Source organism: Canis lupus, chromosome 1 (genome assembly GCF_011100685.1).
Source record: "Canis lupus familiaris isolate Mischka breed German Shepherd chromosome 1, alternate assembly UU_Cfam_GSD_1.0, whole genome shotgun sequence".
Taxonomy (NCBI): Eukaryota; Metazoa; Chordata; class Mammalia; order Carnivora; family Canidae; genus Canis; species Canis lupus.
In genome coordinates this window covers 113,267,595-113,282,126 of record NC_049222.1, presented here as the reverse complement: position 1 = coordinate 113,282,126, position 14,532 = coordinate 113,267,595, and the positions used below count along the sequence as shown (strand labels likewise).

General features: G+C 43.5%; 2 long non-coding RNA genes across 8 annotated transcripts in view; one reads left to right on the top strand and one right to left on the bottom strand.

Annotated features, from left to right (window-relative positions):
* Positions 1-14,532, top strand: part of LOC100688849 — a 72,715-nt gene that overhangs the window by 27,877 nt on the left and 30,306 nt on the right. For 6 of the 7 annotated variants that reach the window (XR_005354596.1, XR_005354601.1, XR_005354598.1 and 3 more), the window contains one exon: positions 8,926-9,123. This is a non-coding gene — a long non-coding RNA (uncharacterized LOC100688849). Of the gene's footprint in view, positions 1-5,770; positions 5,835-8,925; positions 9,124-14,532 lie in introns of all 7 variants that reach the window. The other variant, XR_005354599.1, reaches the window with a different exon arrangement.
* LOC119876007 lies at positions 1,073-14,024 on the bottom strand. Its single transcript, XR_005354612.1, has 3 exons — positions 13,634-14,024; positions 11,809-11,998; positions 1,073-1,766 (listed from the first exon to the last, which is right to left on the bottom strand). It is a non-coding gene; the product is annotated as an uncharacterized LOC119876007 (long non-coding RNA).

Below are 14,532 nucleotides of genomic sequence, written 5' to 3'. Positions count from 1 at the left end.
CATTGTTTTTTTTTTCCCCTCATGCCTCCTAACATTGCTTCTTGTGAGAGGGTTGAAAAAACCCCTTGTCCTCTTGTTTATACATATTGTGGCAAAATGTAGGTATTTTCAGTTTCAATATTTTGTGAAAAACTTCAAAAAACCCTGTTCTTTATCACACACATAAGCTGGCCAAATACAGGATTTATAGTGACAATATTTTGTGAGAAGCTTCAGATAACCTTGTCATTTTTATACATATCATAGTGATACAGAGGTACTTTTTGTTCCAATATTTTGTGAAAAGCTTCAAAAAAAAAAAAAAAAACCCCGTCTTCTTTTCTACACATATGCTGGCTAAATATAGGTATCTTTTGGGATCCCTAGGTGGCGCAGCGGTTGGGCGCCTGCCTTCGGCCTAGGGCGCTATCCTGGAGACCCGGGATCGAATCCCACATCGGGCTCCCAGTGCATGGAGCCTGCTTCTCCCTCTGCCTGTGTCTCTGCCTCTCTCTCTCTCTCTGTGACTATCATAAATAAATAAAAAAAATTAAAAAAAATAAAAAGTCACAAAATTAAAAAAAAAATATAGGTATCTTTTGTGACAATATTTTGTGAAAAGTTTCAAAAAACCCTGTCCTCTTTTTTCCACATATCTTGGCTGAACATAGGTATTTTTTAATACTATTTTGTGAAAAAGACTTCAAAACCTTGTCCTGTGGTTTACACGTCTCCTGGCTGAACCTAGTTATTTTTTGTGACAACTTTTGTGTGTGACACGCTTTCAAAAACCATATCCTCTTTTATACATGTATCGTGGTCTAACATACACATTTCTTTTGTGACAAGATTTTGTGAAAGGCTTCGAAAACCCAACCTCTTTCTTACACATATCCTGGGTGAACGTAGGTATTTTTTGTGACAATAGTTTGTGACAGGTTTCAAAACCTCTGGCCACGAAAAACAAAAAACAACAAACAAAAAACAAAACAAAAAAAAGACAAACAAAACCTCTGGCCACATTTTTACGTATATCCTCTTCTAAAAAATTGAGATTTTATTTATTTATTTATTTATTTATTTATTATTTATTTATTTATTTATTTATTTAAATGTTCTTATGTTATTATGTTCTTTGTGAGAGGATAGAATGGGCCAGGCTCGGGGAGAGAGCCGAGCATGCACACAAGCCTCCAGTGGCAGTAGATAAGCGAGGAAAGTCCTTTGCTCTCCTCCGGGTGCCAAGTATCCCCCCAACGACTGCAGGGTGAGTAGGTGTAAGAGTAGCTAAACGACAACCACAGCTGTGGGTTCAGAAACCATCTTTTTGTGTAGAAAGTAATATAGCTTATTGATGAAGACTTCTCCAACAATTAGATTGTGTATAATGGACGCAAGAGAACTCAGGACATAAATAAGGGTCTTCTTCACCATAAACTGGCACATCTTTTTGAAACAACCCAGGAATTTCCATTGGTTGTCCGGCCATGTCACAAACAATGCAGGAACATAACTTCTTATCTTACCCAGGATAAAGGTAGCTACAACTTCCACCATTAATTCTGTGAACCAAAGTTTGATATTGAGCATAACTGACCTGTTACAGAACATAGGCAGTGTCCCCTTGTCTGCTTCGGTCCCAAAGAAGATGTGAAGCCTAGAGAGCCAGCCTTTAATAGTCACTGCTACACAGTAGGAGCTGGGCACGTGTTCTCTGTGTCTCTTTTCTGGAGAAGTTGTGCCACTTTAGAATTACATCCTTTATGTTTATAAATCTTGTGAGCCCTCTGAAAATAGGTTGAAATAGGTCCCAAAGTAGTACAAATGAATTTGTTGGTAAATTCATATGACTACTAATAATTTGCCTATGATTTGAGTCATCAATAACCCTGTGGCCTTTTTATAGGCTCCACAAATGAAACGAAAATCACTCCACCAATAAAATAACCCCATAAAGTTTGAAATCGTTTTTTTTTTTTTTTTTTGAAATCAGATATTTTTTATCTCAAACATCTCAATTGGATGTTTTTTATCTCAAACATCTCAATCGGATGTTTTTTATCTCAAAATCTCAATTGGATTTTTTTTTTAAAGATTTTATTTATTTATTCATGATAGTTACACAGAGAGAGACAGAGAGGCAGAGACACAGGCAGAGGGAGAAGCAGGCTCCATGCAGGGAGCCTGATGTGGGACTCGATCCCAGGACTCCAGGATCACGCCCTGGGCCAAAGGCAGGTGTTAAACCACTGAGCCACCCAAGGATCCCGATACACATTTTTTAAAAAAAGATTTTTTTAATTTATTCATGAGAGACACAGAGAGGCAGAGACACAGGCAGAGGGAGAAATAGGCTCCGGGCAGGGAAGCCTGATGAGGGCTCCACCCCAGGACCCCAGGATCACACCCTGAGTCAGAGGCAGACACTCAACCACTGAGCCACCCAGGCGTCCCAGATACACAGTTTTGACTCCACAATCCAAGGTTGGGGCCGGTGATCACAACTCTTTGCCTCAAACGTGACGGGCATTAAATAGACATAACAACGTCTACACTAAATATTGGTCTTAGGAAAATAGTGCAGAGACTATTGGGAGATTGCTCATGTGTCGTGGTGATGGGGAAGGGAGCAACCAAGTCCCCGTTTTCCAAGAGGGAAGACTTTAGCACCTAAAGGTGAAAAATCACTAAGTAGCCTCAGAGGGTGTTGAGCAGAGATGAGGGCCTTCCTGCAGGGGAGCTGGAGCTGTTCCCCCCACATCTCCCCGAAGTGGCCGCAGACAGAGAAGCCAGGGCTTTCCTGGGATCACTCTTAGGCACAACACACAGCGACACAGGCTTACCACAGCAACGTCCAGTGTGGTCGCCAATACAAGACGAAGGAACGTCCCTCCTCCTGGGAGGGAGCCCCAATCGGTTTTGCTCCCGGTGTGGATATGGGGACTAGAGTAATCATTCCATGTTCGAGCTGCAGAGGGGCTGCATGACAACGAGCTCACGTCTCCCTGGGGTTTCGGGTCATCCCCATCAAAATAGGTCTGCTCTGAAAAAAAAAAAAAAAAAAAAATAGGTCTGCTCTGGGCCAGCCATACACAGCTGATTAAGATTAGTCCCAGAAGCCCAAACTTCTTCAGTCTTTGCCCATATAACATATGATGGGGACTGACTTCTCTCTCTGTCTCGCCTTTTTTGACATCAGGGGGATGGAATGAAAAACTCAAAATCTGGGGCATTTGGGTGGCTCCCTGGTTGAACGTCTGCCTTTGGCTAAGGGCGTGATCCCGGGGTCCTGGGTTCGAGTCCCGCATCAAGCTTCCTGCCAGGAGCCTGCTTCTCCCTCTGCCCGTGTCTCTGCCTCTGTGTGTGTGTGTCTCATGCATAAATAAAATCTTTAAAAAAGAAAACCTCGTAATCTCAGTTAAAGAAAACCTCATAATCTTCAGTCGATAGATCATCACCCATCAGTAAATGGCCTGCTTTCCTTTTTTAGGGAATATTACTTACTTAACTTAATTTTTATTTTTTACTTATATCTTTGGAAGCAGGCTCCTGCGGCAGCTTCCAGAAAGAACTCCTAGGAGGGCCTGTAGATCCAGCTTGCTAAGGAAGCTGTTGCTACTTCTTTTTTTTTATGATTTTATTTATTTATTCATGAGAGAGAGAGAGGCAGTGACAGAGGCAGAGGGAGAAGCAGGCTCCCCACAAGAAGCCCGATGTGGGACTCGATCCTGTGACCTTGCTGCTACCAAGAAGCTGTAGGGGTGCTGCGTCCCGAAGCCAGCACAGTGTCTTGGTTTCCCAGTTTTTCCCCTCTAGGAAGTAGCAACAGGGACAGCTGGGTGGCTCAGCGGTTTAGCGCTGCCTTCAGCCCAGGGGGTGATCCTGGAGACCTAGGATCGATTCCTGTGTCGGGCTCCCTGCATGGAGCCTGCTTCTCCCTCTGCCTGTGTCTCTGCCTCTCTCTCTCTCTCTCTCTCTCTCTCTCTCTCTGTATCTCTCATGAATGAATAAATAAATAAAATCTTAAAAACAAAAACCCAGGGTTGTTCCTCTGCTCAAAGCCCTTATGTTGCTCACCTGTGAGTCACATCAAAACCCAAAGTCCCTGCAGCCCACAGGTCCTACGTTGGAGCTACTAGGAATGCTGGTCTGTAAGAAGATTCCAGCAGGTCTGTCAAGTTAGCGCCTGAGTTGAGAAAGTCTTGCAATGAAGAAAATGTTAGTGGAAATCAACAGGGCGCTTAGTGATGTGGACCGTCTGCCTCCTGGGCCAGGCTCCTCCCCTCCTTGCAGACAGCCCTTTGAGTAGCACTGCCCCTACCCAACCTGGCTCCTGCCCATACTGCGCTGTCCTACTCACCCCATGTGTTCCGGCCACAGGGGCTTTCTGACCCTTCCTCAACTCTCACGCAAGCTTGGGTCTCCCCCTGCTCCCCAGCATCTATTCCCTTTCCAGGAAATCATCTTTGTCCGGAGACTCGCAGCACTGCTCCCGCCCTCTCTTCCCATCTCAGATGTCACCCCACCATGAAGGATTTCTTTTTTTTTTTAAGATTTTATTTATTTATGCATGAGACACACACACACACACACACAGAGAGAGAGAGAGAGAGAGAGAGAGAGAGGCAGAGACACAGGAGGAGGGAGAAGCAGGCTCCATGCAGGAAGCCCGATGTGGGACTCGATCCCGGGACTCCAGGATCATGCCCTGGGCCAAAGGCAGGCGCTAAACTGCTGAGCCACCCAGGGATTCCTCCAGTGAAGAATTTCATTAACTTTCCTATACAAAGGAACAGGATCTCCCCGTGAAACCCTCACTCTATGTTCTTCACCCTATTTTGGTTCTCTGTTCGATGGCTTTAGAGGACAGAAATACTGCCTTTTATATCTTTTTTCCCAGATGAAATGGACGTGTAACGTTGGATTAGTCTAGGTGTACGGCACACTGATTCGATATATGTATACATTGTGAAGTGATCACCGCAATAAGCATAGTTAATGTCCATGACTTCGTGTAGTCATACTTTTTGCTTTTAGCAAATTTCAAAAATGCAATGCAGTATTTTTTTTAAAAGATTTTATTTATTTATTCATGAGAGACACAGAGAGGGAGAGGCAGAGACACAGGCAGAGGGAGAAGCAGGCTCCATGCAGAGACCCCGATGCAGGACTCGATCCTGGGACCCCAGGATCATGCCCTGAGCCAAAGGCAGACGCTCAACCACTGAGCCACCCAGGTGCCCCTGCAATGCAGTATCCTTAACAGTAGTCACCACGCTGTGCATTACGCCTCTAGGACTTATGTATCTGGGAGATTTGATCTTTTGATCACCTTTACTCATCCCCACCACCCCCTGCCCCTCAGGCAAGGCAACTGCAGACAGTTCTCTGTCAGATTCCACCTGTAAGCAAGATCATAGAGTATCTGTCTCTCTTTGACTCGCTGGCTGCTCTTAGCACAATATCCTCATCCATGTTGTCCATCCATGTTGTCACAAAAGGCAAGAGTTTCTTCCTTTTTGTGGGTGAATAATATACTATTGTATGAGATCCCACCTTTTCTTTTTTTTTTAATTTTTTTTATTTATTTATGATAGTCATACAGAGAGAGAGAGAGAGAGAGAGGCAGAGACACAGGCAGAGGGAGAAGCAGGCTCCATGCACCAGGAGCCCGACGTGGGATTCGATCCCGGGTCTTCAGGATCGCGCCCTGGGCCAAAGGCAGGCGCTAAACCGCTGCGCCACCCAGGGATCCCTCCCACCTTTTCTTTACCCATTTATTCCTCAACAGACTTTTAGGATGTTTCTGTATCCTGGCCTTTGTGAATGATGCCACCGTAAACCTGGGGGTGCAGGTATGTTTTTCAGGAGGTGATTTCATTTCTTTTGGTCATATACCCAGAAGTGGAACCGTTAGATCAGATGATAGTTCTATTTTTAATATTTGGAGGACTCACCATATTGCTTTCTGTGGGGTTTTTTTAGATTATTTATTTATTTGAGAGAGAGCAAGAGAGTGCTCATGAGTGAGGGGGAGGGGCAGAGGGAGAGAGAGAGAATCCTAAGCAGACTGTCTCCACAATCAGTCCGGAGCTCAACTCTGAGCTCAGGCCCTGGATGCTGAGATCATGACCCTGAGCTGAAATCAAGAGTCAGATGTTCAACCAACTGAGCCACCCTGGCACCCCCAACTCCGTGCACCCCTCTTTCTATATTTTTGGGTATTCCAAATTTTGGATATTAATCCCTTACCAGACATATGATTTAAAATGTCTCTCCCACTTGGTGGGTTGCCTTTTCATTTCCTCATGGTTTCCTTTGCTGTGCAGAAGCTCTTCAGCTTGATGAGGTTCCACCCACTTATTGATTTTGACTTTCATTGCCATCCAAAAAAATAATTGCCAAGACTGATGCCAAGGAACTTACTGCTTGTGTTTTCTTCTGGTAGTCTCATGGTTTTAGATCTTATACTCAAGCCTTTAATCCAATTTGAGTGAATGCACATGGTGCTCCTGCTGGAGCTCTCACTCTCCTGGATCCACTGCTCCGAAATTGTTGACACTTTGTCGGGTGGTTGTAACAGGAGGGCACTGCATGTTCTTGAGGGTGAAAAGTCTTTACAATTGACCTAATTTGAGCCCATTGAATTCATACACCATTTCTGAATCTGAGTACTTTCACACCAAAGCAACTGATTGTGGGAGAAACTTGTCCTCACCGGGCAAATTTGGGTTTATATTTGAAATAGTACATAAGGGGCGCCCGGGGGGTTGAGCGTATGCCTTTGGCTCAGATCACGATCCCAGAGTCTTGGGATTGAGTCTTGCATCCGGCTTCCCGCAGGGAGCCTGCTTCTCCCTCTGCCTGTGTCTCTGCTTCTCTCTGTTTCTCTCATGAATAAATAAATAAAATCTTAAAAAGAAATTTGCAGGGCAGCCCCGATGGCCCAACGGTTTGGCGCCGCCTTCAGCCCAGGCAGAGTCTGATCCTGGAGACCCGGGATCGAGTCCCACGTTGGGCTCCCTGCGTGGAGCCTGCTTCTCCCTCTGCCTCTCTCTCTCTCTCCGTCTGTCATGAATAAATAAATACATAATCTTTTAAAATAAACAAACAAATAAATAAATAAATGCGTAAATAAATAAATAAATAAATAATTTATAGGAAAGGAGCCAAGAATATACAGTGGAGGAAGGGCATGTAATATCTTCAGAAAAGGCAAAGGTATTCTTAAACACAAGGGAGCTTCAAAGGCCACACAGAACACCGGACTCAGGAATCTTCCAACCTGCTCATCTAAGTTGTCGCCCTCATCATCCCCTGTCCTCATTCTTCTTTTTTTAATTTTTAATTTTATTTATTTATACATTTTATTTATTTATTCATGAGAGACACAGAGTGAGAGAGAGAGCAGAGACATAGGCAGAGAGAAGCAGGCTCCATGCAGGAAGCCCGATGTGGAACTTGATCCTGAGACACTGGGATCATTCCATGAGCAAAGGCAGATGCCCAACTGCTGAGCCATCCAGGCCTCCCCTCATTTTATTTATTATTATTATTATTTTTTTAAGATTTTATTTATTTATTCGTGAGACACACACACACACACACACACACACACACACAGAGGCAGAGACATAGGCAGAGGGATAAGCAGGCTTCATTCAGGGAGCCAGACGTGGAACTCGATCTTAGGACTCCAGGATCGTGCCCTGGGCTGAAGGCAAGTGCTAAACCACCGAGTTTTAATGAGTATTCATATTTATTTTATTTTTATATTAAAAGAATATTTTAAATTAGGCTCCATGTAAGCATAGCACCCCACAGGGGGCTCGAACACACAACCCTGAGACCAAGACCTGACCTGAGTTCATAACTTAGACCCTCAAACAACTGAGCCTAAGAACTTTTAAAAAAATATTTATTTATTTATTTATTTATTTATTTATTTATTTATTTATTTATGTATTTATTTGAGAGAGAGAGAGGCAGAGACACAGGCAGAGGGAGAAGCAGGCTCCATGCCAGGAGCCCGATTCAGGACTCGATCCCGGGACCTCAGCATCGTGCCCCGTGCCAAAGGCAGGCGTCAAACTGCTGAGCCACCCAGGGATCCCTGTTTTTTTTTTGTTTTTTTTTAAATAAGTTCTACTTGGGGCCTGAGCCCACCATCCTGAGGAAAGAGTTTCATGCTCTAGGTATTCAGCAACCCGGTCGCTCCCTTTTCTTCTTCTTCTTTCTTCCTTTCCTCCTTTCTTTCTTTCTTTCCTTCTTTTTTTTTTTAATGCCACATCTTAGACTCTTTGGCTGTCTTGAATCCCTCAATCTGCCCCCCTCCCACACAGCTGCTCCTCTACCCATCTTTCCATCCCTGCTCAGCCCTTCTCCTCCCACCTTGGCCCCTCAACTCCTGAGAACCCCTGGAGCCTCGAGCCTCTTCCCTGTTATGGACTCTGGAGGGGCTCAGAGCCCCATGAGCTGCCATGGGAGGCTGAAACGGGCTGGCTGGGAACACAAAATGAACCTCACCCACCAACACTTTGTATTGGTCACACCCAGAGCTTCCTCTTGGAAGGCAGGAAGGTTTCAAGGGCCCCAGGGATCTTCACCCCAATTTCTTCCTTAAATCTGTTAAAAATTATGGTGAAAAACTCATAACATTACATTCCCTACCATTCACCGGGAACCAGGATACAGATGAGCAGGGGTATCAATATTCTCAGGGGCGTACAATGCATCTCTAGCACCCGTTCGTTTTGTAACAGGAAGTCTGTACCCACAGTTTCCTGTTTGCTCCTCCTCGCCCCCACCAGCCCCACATGTCTTCTTTCTGTTTCTATAAATTTGACTATGACGGGTAGGACATACAAGTGGAATCATAGGGTATTTGTCTTGCTGCGACCTGCTCATTTCATGTGGCAGCGGGTCCAGAACTCACTTCTTCCTTAGGATCGATGCTCGTTCCACTGGAGCTGGATGCCCCATGATCTTTCTCCGTTCCTCTGTGCGTGGACACGTGGGCTGCGTCTACATCTTGACTCTTGTGAACAACACTGCGATGAACAGGGATGAGCGGGGATCCCTTCATACTGTTGGCTTTCAGTTCTTACAGATGTAAAATGAATAAGGAGTTGGCTCCATCACATGGTAAGTCTATTTCTTAATTTGGAGGAAACCCGGCACCATGTTCCAAGCTGATGTCTGGTGTGCCATTTTACTTTTTCACCAACATTTGCCAGGGTTCCGATTTCTCCAGATCCTCACCAACACACATTAATTTATGGTATTTGGGTTTGGGGTCCTTTTGCTTATTGTTGTTTTTTTTATTTATTTTTTTATTTATGATAGTCACACAGAGAGAGAGAGAGAGAGAGAGAGAGAGTCAAAGACATAGGCAGAGGGAGAAGCAGGCTCCATGCACCGGGAGCCCGACGTGGGATTCGATCCCGGGTCTCCAGGATCGCGCCCTGGGCCAAAGGCAGGCGCCAAACCGCTGCGCCACCCAGGGATCCCTTGCTTATTGTTGTTGATGGTGACTATCCTGATGGGGGTGTGACTTGATATATATTAGTGTTCTATTTGCTTTCTGTAATGATTAGCGATGTTGAGCATTTCCTCAGAAGCTGGGTGGCCACTGTATACCTTCGGAGAAATGTCTCTTTGACATTTTTGCCCATTGTTGATTTTACTGATTTTTTTGTATACCTTTTTATTGGAGTTCCATTTGCCAACACTAGTACAACATCCAGTGCTCATCCTGTCAAGTGCCCCCCTCTTTACTGATTTTTTATTTATTAAAATATTTATTAAAAATTTTATTTATTAATGGGTGCCTGGGTGGCTCAGTGGTTGAGTGTCTACCTTGGCTTCACGTCATGATCCTGGCATCCTGAGATGGAGTCCCAAATCGGGCTTCCCACGGGGAGCCTGCTTCTCCCTCTGCCTACGCCTCTGCCTCTGAGTGTATGTCTCTCATAATACATAAATAGTCTTTAAAAATATTTTATTTATTTATTTGTTAGAAAGAGGGCACGAGAGGGGGAATGTGCAGAGGGAGAGGTAGAAGCCAACTCAATGCTGGGCACAGATCGAAATGAGGCAGGCTCAAACTTCCAGGGCAGCCTCAGGACCTGCGAGGTGCTCTGGGGAAGGTCATTCCACTCACATCCTTTCCCCTCCACAGGGTTTCTCCTGACCCAAGGGGCGCGTTCTCGTGAGCCCTCTGAATTTCACCATCACCCATCCCAACATGGGTCCCTTGAAGATGAGTTTGCGGGGAGCTGTCCCTTCCCCCAGCTCAGTCCTCAAGAGGCTGGCTCTACCCTGGTCAAATTTGGGATATATGCCTTACAAGTGGTAAAGATGCTTTCAACCAGTTCAGAGTTCTCTGTGTCAGACTTTGAACTTCTCCGGGAAAGGGGACACATCCCCAGAGCCTTCTGGGCTGCCGTGTCCCAGACCATCAGCCTTGGAAACCACCTCCACCCCCATCCTCCATTCAGCATATATCACCCAGGTTGCGTACCCATCCCTCCCCAACCCCTGCCAAGCCATGGAGTTCTCTATCCATCACCCTGGTTTTCCCTCCTCTTCCTCGGTGCCTTGCAACAGACCCTAAGCTACACAGGGTTGGAAGGAAATCAGCCTAGAATGGAGCAGTAAGGCTGCAGACATGCCATTGCCTGAAAGGAACTTTATTTGCTCAGTATGTGAAACAGGACAGAGTTGAGGCTGCAAAAACAAACACACACACAAAAAAACAAAACAAAAAAAAACTGTACTGAAATCAAAGGGGCAGCCCAGGTAGCTCAGCGGTTTAGCACTGCCTCAGCCCAGGGCCTAATCCTAGAGACACGGGATCAAGTCCCACGTCGGGCTCCCTGCATGGAGCCTGCTTCTCCCTCTGCCTGTGTCTTTGACTCTCTCTCTCTCTCTCTCTCTCTGTGTGTGTGTGTCTCTGATGAAAAAAATAAAATCTTGAAAAGAAAAAAAAGAAATCAAGGAGACACAGATTCAAGAAGAACCAAATGTGCTCTGGGGGCTGAGGGGGTGAGGGGCTCAATTGATGAAGGTAACACCATAGGTTGTAGAAGTTCTTCTGAAAGGATTAGGATCGATGCAGCATAAATAACTGGCTTTGCCACATAGAGACGGTGTCACTGGGTGGAGTTCAGCGAAATAAGCTTCCTTGTGACAACTGTGGCAGAACGGAGCTGTGTGTCGGTTGGTACGGGCTGCAAGTTCATGTGACATCAGACGCGGAGGCGGATCAGACCAACTTGCACATTGGTCTCCGGCCTCCCTGTCAGGCTGCTGAGCATTAGGGTTTCAATATCAATGTTTCCACTCACAGTTGTGAGCCAGTGTTCCTTGTGAGAGGACAGAATGGGCCAGGCTCGGGGAGAGAGCCGAGCGTGCACACAAGCCTCCAGTGGCAGTAGATAAGCGAGGAAAGTCCTTTGCTCTCCTCCGGGTGCCAAGTATCCCCCCAACGACTGCAGGGTGAGTAGGTGTAAGAGTAGCTAAACGACAACCACAGCTGTGGGTTCAGAAACCATCTTTTTGTGTAGAAAGTAATATAGCTTATTGATGAAGACTTCTCCAACAATTAGATTGTGTATAATGGACGCAAGAGAACTCAGGACATAAATAAGGGTCTTCTTCACCATAAACTGGCACATCTTTTTGAAACAACCCAGGAACTTCCATTGGTTCTCCAGTATAGTCAAGGAGAATGCAGGAACATAACTTCTTATCTTACCCAGGATAAAGGTAGCTACAACTTCCACCATTAATTCTGTGAACCAAAGTTTGATATTGAGCATAACTGACCTGTTACAGAACATAGGCAGTGTCCCCTTGTCTGCTTCGGTCCCAAAGAAGATGTGAAGCCTAGAGAGCCAGCCTTTAATAGTCACTGCTACACAGTAGGAGCTGGGCACGTGATCTCTGTGTCTCATTTCTGGAGAAGTTGTGCCACTTTAGAATTATATCCTTTATGTTTATAAATCTTGTGAGCCCTCTGAAAATAGGTTGAAATAGGTCCCAAAATAGTACAAATCAATTTGTTGGTAAATTTATATGACTACTAATAATTTGCTTATGATTTGAGTCAATGACCCTGTGGCCTTTTTATAGGCTCCACAAATGTAAGGAAAATCCTCCATCAATAAAAATAACCCCATAAAGTTTGAAATTGGATTTTTTTTTTGAAATTGGATGTTTTATATCTGAAACATCTCAATCGGGTGTTTTTTTATCTCAAACATGTCAATCGGATGTTTTTTATCTCAACTAAAGCCATTGGTTTTTTTTTTCCCCCTCATGCCTCCTAACATTGCTTCTTGTGAGAGGGTTGAAAAAAACCCCTTGTCCTCTTGTTTATACATATTGTGGCAAAATGTAGGTATTTTCAGTTTCAATATTTTGTGAAAAAGTTCAAAAAGCCCTGTTCTTTATCACAGACATAAGGTCGCCAAATACAGGATTTATAGTGACAACATTTTGTGAGAAGCTTCAGATAACCTTGTCATTTTTATACATATCATAGTGATACAGAGGTACTTTTTGTTCCAATATTTTGTGAAAAGCTTCAAAAAAAAAAAAAAACCCCGTCTTCTTTTCTACACATATGCTGGCTAAATATAGGTATCTTTTGTGACAATATTTTGTGAAAAGTTTCAAAAAACCCTGTCCTCTTTTTTCCACATATCTTGGCTGAACATAGGTATTTTTTAATACTATTTTGTGAAAAAGACTTCAAAACCTTGTCCTGTGTTTTACACGTCTCCTGGCTGAACCTAGTTATTTTTTGTGACAACTTTTGTGTGTGACACGCTTTCAAAAACCATATCCTCTTTTATACATGTACCCTGGTCTAACATACACATTTCTTTTGTGACAAGAATTTGTGAAAGGCTTCGAAAACCCAACCTCTTTCTTACACATATCCTGGGTGAACGTAGGTATTTTTTGTGACAATAGTTTGTGACAGGTTTCAAAACCTCTGGCCACAAAAAACAAAAAACAACAAACAAAAAACAAAACAAAAAAAAGACAAACAAAACCTCTGGCCACATTTTTACGTATATCCTCTTCTAAAAAATTGAGATTTTATTTATTTATTTATTTATTTATATATATATTTATTTATTATTTATTTATTTATTTAAATGTTCTTATGTTATTATGTTCTTTGTGAGAGGATAGAATGGGCCAGGCTCGGGGAGGGAGCCGAGCATGCACACAAGCCTCCAGTGGCAGTAGATAAGCGAGGAAAGTCCTTTGCTCTCCTCCGGGTGCCAAGTATCCCCCCAACGACTGCAGGGTGAGTAGGTGTAAGAGTAGCTAAACGACAACCACAGCTGTGGGTTCAGAAACCATCTTTTTGTGTAGAAAGTAATATAGCTTATTGATGAAGACTTCTCCAACAATTAGATTGTGTATAATGGACGCAAGAGAACTCAGGACATAAATAAGGGTCTTCTTCACCATAAACTGGCACATCTTTTTGAAACAACCCAGGAATTTCCATTGGTTGTCCGGCCATGTCACGAACAATGCAGGAACATAACTTCTTATCTTACCCAGGATAAAGGTAGCTACAACTTCCACCATTAATTCTGTGATCCAAAGTTTGATATTGAGCATAACTGACCTGTTACAGAACATAGGCAGTGTCCCCTTGTCTGCTTCGGTCCCAAAGAAGATGTGAAGCCTAGAGAGCCAGCCTTTAATAGTCACTGCTACACAGTAGGAGCTGGGCACGTGATCTCTGTGTCTCATTTCTGGAGAAGTTGTGCCACTTTAGAATTATATCCTTTATGTTTATAAATCTTGTGAGCCCTCTGAAAATAGGTTGAAATAGGTCCCAAAATAGTACAAATCAATTTGTTGGTAAATTTATATGACTACTAATAATTTGCTTATGATTTGAGTCAATGACCCTGTGGCCTTTTTATAGGCTCCACAAATGTAAGGAAAATCCTCCATCAATAAAAATAACCCCATAAAGTTTGAAATTGGATTTTTTTTTTGATATTGGATGTTTTTTATCTCAAACATCTCAATCGGATTTTTTTTAATCCGATGTTTTTTATCTCAAACATCTCAATCGGGTGTTTTTTTATCTCAAACATGTCAATCGGATGTTTTTTATCTCAACGAAAGCCATTGTTTTTTTTTTCCCCTCATGCCTCCTAATATTGCTTCTTGTGAGAGGGTTGAAAAAACCCCTTGTCCTCTTGTTTATACATATTGTGGCAAAATGTAGGTATTTTCAGTTTCAATATTTTGTGAAAAACTTCAAAAAACCCTGTTCTTTATCACACACATAAGCTGGCCAAATACAGGATTTATAGTGACAATATTTTGTGAGAAGCTTCAGATAACCTTGTCATTTTTATACATATCATAGTGATACAGAGGTACTTTTTGTTCCAATATTTTGTGAAAAGCTTCAAAAAAAAAAAAAAAAACCCCGTCTTCTTTTCTACACATATGCTGGCTAAATATAGGTATCTTTTGGGATCCCTAGGTGGCGCAGCGGTTGGGCGC